Here is a 9,132-nt window from a genome sequence, read left to right as displayed (position 1 = left end):
TTTGATCTTTATTTGTTAAAAAAACAACTTTATGTATAAGATGGAGTATTTCTTAATGTTTATAGGGGGAAGTTGTGTTCAGCTAAAGGAGAGGAGTTTAAAGGCCGTTGTATATGCTTTTGACCACTAGTGGTGCTATAGATCAGTGGTTTTCTTTCTTTTTATATCTCAAGATCCTGTCTGTCTGAGATTGAGGAGGGTTATTTGAAGTGTGCTTTTCATGTAAGCTGTAATGTATAGCATATTATTAGCCAAGAAATATACCAAACTGTGACTTTTTATGGAGCTTAAGGAGCCACAGACATATTAGGAGTGGAATAGGGTTCATCTGTACTGACAATTTTTCTGCCATGATCGTCCACAATACTGCAACAAAATAGCATTTTCCATGTCAAACACCAGACTGTTAATAATTATTATTGATGGTGTGAATTTTGAATCTTTGAGTTGTCAGACCTCCCCAGCTCGTCTGAGACCAGCAAGGAAGCATAATGTTTATATATGTGCAACATGAATGCAAACCTGGAGCCCAAAAACTGAAATAGACTGGCAGTTTTTGAGTTTGGTGTCCACTTCACTTTAATACTAATGATCTATGCAGGTTTGAATTTGTTTGATGAGAAATAAACTGCACTGTTTTATACATCATACACAAGAAAGTATCGTGTCCCTGCAACACGGTTGTGTTTGTCTAAGGCAAAAGGTACAAGTCTTACCAAGGTTTTAATCCCTAACACTGTTCCATTCTAAAGATTTTCCCTTGTTTGCATCCATCCTTTAAATTACTGCTATCTTGTGGCTTCAGTGGCTGTTCTCTGCAGAAGCACGCTGGACTCTGCTTGACTTGAACCCCACTGAAATATGTAGCACCCGTTAATTTCATGGGGATGTGGGTTGGCAAGCTGAGAGACCGACAAATGTTTGTGGTTGTGTATTGTTGATAAATCAGACAAGCTGCTGCTGGCTGGCTCAGGTTCCACTGCTCTGAGATCAGTTACCATCTGCGCTTTGTGTGGAGACAGAGCACTGGCGAGTAATCAAGCCCTCTGGGATTCATCCTCGTAACAGATAAGTTTCCTCTTGCTAAACATCATGCAGTGTGGAAACATTTTCAATATCTCCTTTAGTACATAAGCAAAGAAAGCTTTGCTGGTGCAGGGGAGACATCGGCTCTTGCAGCAGGTCTTGTGAGCGCTCAATTATCCAATTAAGGAAAGTCCACAAAGTTGATTCGTAGCATTTTCAGTGTGAGAAACGTCGCTCATCCAAGTGATTTCTTCAGGTGTCGGCGTCTCTGCTCGTCTGTCTGCTAAAGTCACCACAAACTACTGCATCACTGCCATGGTCGCCACATTTTTATTTATTTTCTTTGGTTTAATTTAAGCAAAGTTGGGTTATTTAACCTAGGGTGGCCATATTTTGGTTTCCAAAAAAAGAGGACACTTGTGCCAGTCATAAAGAACTTTAATAATACTGTTTACTTAAAGAAAACTTTAACATATTTAAACTATGCCTTCTCTGTGTGGTTAATGAACGGTAAAATAAAAACTGTCATAGAGGTTTTACAAGTCAACAAGTGCACAAAAAAAAGAGGACGGTTGGTCACCCTATTTAATCTCCATTGTCTCTGGGGTCTCACCATTTTCCCTAAAATACTATAAACCAAAGGCAATCCAACCAAATGTTCATATTTGATGAGCCGTTTTTAATTTTCCACCGAATTAAAATGTAATTGTGCTACATGACACTGTAAACGGATAGTGAGCATTGGTATGTAAACAAAGGAGAACCACCGCCGTTGCTGTCAACCTGTTTCTTCTTCTGTTTCTTCTTTACTAACAATAAAAGTTTTTTTACATTTGTGTTATTTAACACATGTCAAAACTTAAAACTTTAAGCAATCTCATCACACTACAGTGCTTCAGTAGAAGCACAATAGTCATGCTTTTTCAATGTGCATGCTTTGAACAGTGGTGATTGTGTCAGATTATATATGAGTCTGCGAAGAAAACGTTTCTTTCTGCAACCAGTCTGTCATATTAATGTGTGCACACAGTCTGACTGTTTATTGGCGCTCTTCTCAGCACCACAGCAGGAGATCGCTTAATGTTTGATCTCCAGCCTTGATGATGTAAAGATTTGTATTGTTTTAAGATAATTAACTGAATAGTGCTTTTATGGTACACGTAATAACCGTGCATTTGTTTTTGTTTTTATTACTCGTTCAGGAGAAAACTGCAGCAATTACCAGCACTGTAACAACAAGCAAAAATGGACATGGCAGGTGGTGCACAAAGCAACCAGTGTATACAGGTATACGCTTTAATCTTCAGCAGGAACTGTTCCTGTTTGTTGGGAATTATAGTTTATTTAAAACAATTGCACCGCTATTAATGTGCACAAAATGGGCAATGTGCAATAGATCCTGGTACTGTCTAAACATCTTTGGCCACAACTCATTTCTGTATATTTAGTTGGAAAAGTGTAGTATATAAAGCGCAAACCAGAGTTTGTATAATCGTACTTCTCTCCTGGCCTCCTCCAGACTTTGACAAAAATGTCAAATTTTTATTAATCAGCTCATCAGACAACAGGGTTTTTTTTCCCAGTAATTTCCATACCTCAGCCTTTTCTCTACCTTTAAAATAATTTCTTGACAGCCACCCTTTCACTGACCATTGATGAGGCTTCAGTGATCAGCTGAAAGGCCAGATATATCTCTCACATCCTGATCCTGGTGAATTTTCAATGATAACTGAATTATTGATGTAAAATTTAAATCACGGAGCAGCTAAATTAAAGTCAGATTGAAGATGGTTTTGAGTCGGTGCATGATGTTACATGAATCACAACCACTCTTTACTCAATTCTAGAGCCATTATAAGCAAATTTGATTTACACTATGGTTCATTTATTGATGTTAAATTTAACCGTCAGGGGTTGCATTAAGGAGTGGCCTCACTATTGGTCTTAAACCAAGGGTGTCAAATATAAGGCACAGGGGCCAGAGTCAGACCCACAATGACTCCAATCTGGCCCACTGGACAGCTTTGGACAATGTGAATGAGGGCAAACATTTTGGACTTCTAACTGCAATTTCTTCTATTGTTTTTATGGTTAAAGTTTGAGGGTTTTTTTACAACGTGTAACATAATCATTTTTTAAAAAAGAAAATACAATAGTAATAAAATAAAATGGGAAGTTTCTGTTTTATAATTTAAGGACATTATCAGTAATGACCAGAACGTTTTCTGTAATTTTACACATTAATTTCTTAAAGTTAGAGTCATGCTGACAGATTTCTCTTTTACTACGGCAGCATTTCTTTACCATGTAGAAAAAACGAGGCGCACTGTTGAAATTGTGCTTCTTTTTCTCATATTAAGATATCTCAGAGTTCAAACGTGCAGTTAAACTTCTTGACGCTGGCAGAGAGGCAAGTTTTACTGTTTCAGCCCACTTAACTAAAGTGAGCGCTACCTATGATAGTCTAGCCTTAAACACCCCAATGGCGCCCCCTGGTGTTTAACTTGTGATGTTACAATTATGGAGCAGGAAACAATAACAAGGAGCACTGTGTACATGGTACAGTGTACCATTTAATCAGCATCAGCTGCTTTTTTCTCCTTGATATAATCTTGTAAATAATAATTGTGTCAGTTAAAAATAGAACAGCTTGAACATTTTTGCAGTTTTTACTTTTATTTCTTTTCCATTCTTTACTTTTATGTCTTTCCAGACGAATACTTGTGAAATTACATAGAAACCATCAGAGTTCCTGTTACTCTACATGTCCGCACAGACATAACAGTGCTGCATGTTTACTGCTGAAACTATATGGCCAGTGACACTGAAGCACAAAGCTGGCTATAGGCTATGCCCTTCCCTCACAGCTAACAGTAATGCTATACTAGTACAGGCTCTGGTTTGATCTCATATCAATCAAGTAATTCTATCCTTCCTGCCTTACCACACAGATTTCAGCAGATTCAAAATGCAGCTGTTGTGTTTTTATTAGAACAGCTTTCATAGGACCCCCTGCCTTCAGCAGCTAAAATACGGCAATGATTTTAAGATTCTGCTTCGTATTTTCAAGTCTCCATAATCTCTCTAATATTCTGCACATCTCCACTCCTTTCTGTACTCTGAGATCATCCTCCTATTTTACTCTTTCCCACACCACATTTCCTTTCTGCTAAAGCATATAGTTAGGGCTGGATCAGGTGACCCTGAATCCTCCCTTACTTATGCTGCAATGGGGGATTCCCATGATGCATTGAGTTTTTCCTTTCCAGTCACCTTTCTCACTCACTATGTGTTAATAAACCTCTCTGCATTGAATCATACCTGTTATTTATCTCTGTCTCTCTTCCACATCTTCCATCCCGCTCTTAACCTGGTTCTGCCGAAGGTTTCTTCCTGTTTTACCTTCCCACTGTCGCCAAAGTGTTTGCTCATAGGGGTCATATGATTGTTGGGTTTTTCTCTGTATGTATTATTGTAGGGTCTGCCTTACAATATAAAGCACCTTGAGCTGACCGTTGTTGTGATTTGACACTATAAATAAAACTAAATTGAAATTCACAATATTGGTTCTGTCCCTTTAATCTTTAAAGCCAGCCATAAAACACATTTTAATCTCACAGATTATGTTTGATTGTTATTTATTATTATACATTTTCAGACATTATTCTTATTATTCTAGATCAAAATTTAAATAAAGACAAAACTTGGGTGTATGAGTCTTTTTCGACCCTGAAAATTTAATATGGGTAGCTGCTGTATTGCAATGTTAGAAAATAAAAAATGAGTGAAAAAGAACAAAGTTTAGACTTGTCACTATCAGGATCATTATAATTAACTAAAAATAACAAATAAGATGAAACTTTTACATACTGAAAGAGTTTTGTCATGTAGCTAAATCAAAAGTGGCATTATAGAGGAAAGAAATGTACAGGGAGTGCAGAATTATTAGGCAAGTTGTATTTCTGAGGAATAATTTTATTATTGAACAACAACCATGTTCTCAATGAACCCAAAAAACTCATTAATATCAAAGCTGAATGTTTTTGGAAGTAGTTTTTAGTTTGTTTTTAGTTTTAGCTATTTTAGGGGGATATCTGTGTGTGCATGTGACTATTACTGTGCATAATTATTAGGCAACTTAACAAAAAACAAATATATACCCATTTCAATTATTTATTTTTACCAGTGACACCAATATAACATCTCCACATTCACAAATATACATTTCTGACATTCAAAAACAAAACAAAAACAAATCAGCGACCAATATAGCCACCTTTCTTTGCAAGGACACTCAAAAGCCTGCCATCCATGGATTCTGTCAGTGTTTTGATCTGTTCACCATCAACATTGCGTGCAGCAGCAACCACAGCCTCCCAGACACTGTTCAGAGAGGTGTACTGTTTTCCCTCCTTGTAAATCTCACATTTGATGATGGACCACAGGTTCTCAATGGGGTTCAGATCAGGTGAACAAGGAGGCCATGTCATTAGTTTTTCTTCTTTTATACCCTTTCTTGCCAGCCACGCTGTGGAGTACTTGGACGCGTGTGATGGAGCATTGTCCTGCATGAAAATCATGTTTTTCTTGAAGGATGCAGACTTCTTCCTGTACCACTGCTTGAAGAAGGTGTCTTCCAGAAACTGGCAGTAGGACTGGGAGTTGAGCTTGACTCCATCCTCAACCCGAAAAGGCCCCACAAGCTCATCTTTGATGATACCAGCCCAAACCAGTACTCCACCTCCACCTTGCTGGCGTCTGAGTCGGACTGGAGCTCTCTGCCCTTTACCAATCCAGCCACGGGCCCATCCATCTGGCCCATCAAGACTCACTCTCATTTCATCAGTCCATAAAACCTTGGAAAAACCAGTCTTGAGATATTTCTTGGCCCAGTCTTGACGTTTCAGCTTGTGTGTCTTGTTCAGTGGTGGTCGTCTTTCAGCCTTTCTTACCTTGGCCATGTCTCTGAGTATTGCACACCTTGTGCTTTTGGGCACTCCAGTGATGTTGCAGCTCTGAAATATGGCCAAACTGGTGGCAAGTGGCATCTTGGCAGCTGCACGCTTGACTTTTCTCAGGTCATGGGCAGTTATTTTGCGCCTTGGTTTTTCCACACGCTACTTGCGACCCTGTTGACTATTTTGAATGAAACGCTTGATTGTTCGATGATCACGCTTCAGAAGCTTTGCAATTTTGAGACTGCTACATCCCTCTGCAAGATATCTCACTATTTTTGACTTTTCTGAGCCTGTCAAGTCCTTCTTTTGACCCATTTTGCCAAAGGAAAGGACGTTGCCTAATAATTATGCACACCTGATATAGGGTGTTGATGTCATTAGACCACACCCCTTCTCATTACAGAGATGCACATCACCTAATATGCTTAATTGGTAGTAGGCTTTCGAGCCTATACAGCTTGGAGTAAGACAACATGCATGAAGACGATGAAGTGGACAAAATACTCATTTGCCTAATAATTCTGCACTCCCTGTAGTGTTTGTGTTTGTTCATTTGGTAAAATGACATAACTTGTATGAGAGGCAAATTTATTAAAACCCAAAAGTTGAACATGTCATAAATTGTAAGTAAATCAACAGATAAAGCAAGCAAACAACAAATAAACCCAAATGACTTGAAAGAGAGCAAAAGAAAGAGAGAGGCATAGACTGGTAGCATATATTAACCAAGATGCAACTATTACTCTAAATAAGCTGCTTCACTACAAGCCACACAAACCTACAAGTGAATGTAGGAGCCTAAAAGCACCACAGGGCCCTACTTGTATAGTTTTTTTTTAATGCAAATTCAATTCACTTGGTGAATTTTGAGTTTAGTTCTGTGTTTGTTTTTTTTATTGTAATCTACATTTAATTGCTAACGTTTTTCATATAATCCAGAACCATCTTCAGAGTTACATCTTTTAATTGAATGAGGTTCATGAATATTAATTACTGTTTCTATTAAGCTAGCAAACAGGAAACATGGGTACATATGCTATGATCATTATAGTATGGTATAGTATATACTATATAGGATGCTGCAAAACAATATATAGTGACAAGCAATTCAGATATTGCAATTTAGTTGTAGACTATGACGCTCCATTTGATGATATATATATATATATATACATATATATATATATATATATACATACACACACACACATACATACATACATACACACACACACATTAGGGGTGCAACGATTCAGTTCGATACTTTGGTGTCATGCCTTTTTAATTTGGCATTTATTAAAATTATAAATATATATTTTAACTCAAAAGTACAGTTTTTAAATTTAATGTTGCTGAAACAACAAAGTAATAAGAAAATAAATCTATCTGATCGAGAAATCACTCATCTTTGGAAAAGAGAGTTTATTACAGAGAAATGTCTCTTTCCAAAATAAAAGCTATACTATCCGCTTCTTCTGGGCTATATTCTCAGCAGCATATTAAACATGTCAGGTCCCCATAAGGAGAATCATGTGCTAACGGCTGTCTAAATGACTCGGGTAAAGTTTGTAGCATGCGTGCTTGTTGTTTTTGTCTGTTTCCACTTGTCTTTGCACTAGGATGATGTCGGAGTAAATGTGCAGTCATATTCGTTGTGTTGCCACTACTGCTGTCAGTGTTAATCTCGTTAAAATGACATTAACGCCATAATGCAGCAAATCTCCGTTACCGCGGATCTCCCCATGTGTGGGCCTGGAGGCGTCAACACGTTAACAAGCTAACTGCGCTAACGCACTAGTTCCCACCAATGTAATTGAGCATTGCGTGGCACATCCGACATACTGTTTTACTTTTGTCCATGACGCGCTTACCATCAGGGTCATACGTCACATGAAAACCAAGATATTTCCAAACGCCAGATCTGAATGAGGGTGGGGGAGGTTCAATTTCGGGGAGCGTTGAGGCAGTTGCCATGTTGCAACGAGCTTAGCTTCTGTCTTGCTAGCTTGCGCTGCGCTCAGTGGAGTAGTTGAACACAGATCCACTGAGCGCTCAACACAGACAGCATCGTCAGAAGAAAAGTTGATAAAATAAATAAAACATTTTGTATTGTTCGATACATATGAGTACTGAACCAAAAGCACTGTATCGAACGGTTCGATATTGATACGAGTATCGTTGCACCCCTTATATATATACAGTGGGGCAAAAAAGTATTTAGTCAGCCACCGATTGTGCAAGTTCCCCCACATAAAATGATGACAGAGGTCAGTAATTTGCACCAGAGGTACACTTCAACTGTGAGAGACAGAATGTGAAAAAAAAAATCCATGAATCCACATGGTAGGATTTGTAAAGAATTTATTCGTAAATCAGGGTGGCAAATAAGTATTTGGTCAATAACAAAAATACAACTCAATACTTTGTAACATAACCTTTGTTGGCAATAACAGAGGTCAAATGTTTACTATAGGTCTTTACCAGGTTTGCACACACAGTAGCTGGTATTTTGGCCCATTCCTCCATGCAGATCTTCTCGAGAGCAGTGATGTTTTGGGGCTGTCGCCGAGCAACACGGACTTTCAACTCCCGCCACAGATTTTCTATGGGGTTGAGGTCTGGAGACTGGCTAGGCCACTCCAGGACTTTCAAATGCTTCTTACGGAGCCACTCCTTTGTTGCCCGGGCGGTGTGTTTTGGATCATTGTCATGTTGGAAGACCCAGCCTCGTTTCATCTTCAAAGTTCTCACTGATGGAAGGAGGTTTTGGCTCAAAATCTCACGATACATGGCCCCATTCATTCTGTCCTTAACACGGATCAGTCGTCCTGTCCCCTTGGCAGAAAAACAGCCCCATAGCATGATGTTTCCACCCCCATGCTTCACAGTAGGTATAGTGTTCTTGGGATGCAACTCAGTATTCTTCTTCCTCCAAACACGACGAGTTGAGTTTATACCAAAAAGTTCTACTTTGGTTTCATCTGACCACATGACATTCTCCCAATCCTCTGCTGTATCATCCATGTGCTCTCTGGCAAACTTCAGACGGGCCTGGACATGCACTGGCTTCAGCAGCGGAACACGTCTGGCACTGCGGGATTTGATTCCCTGCCGTTGTAGTGTGTTACTGATGGTGACCTTTGTTACT

Source organism: Copadichromis virginalis, linkage group LG3 (genome assembly GCF_057382275.1).
Source record: "Copadichromis virginalis isolate Kocher_CV1m ecotype Utaka linkage group LG3, C_Virginalis_male_GT1.1, whole genome shotgun sequence".
NCBI lineage: Eukaryota > Metazoa > Chordata > Actinopteri > Cichliformes > Cichlidae > Copadichromis > Copadichromis virginalis.
The sequence above is the reverse complement of the archived record's forward strand: the minus strand, read 5'-3'. Positions refer to the sequence as shown.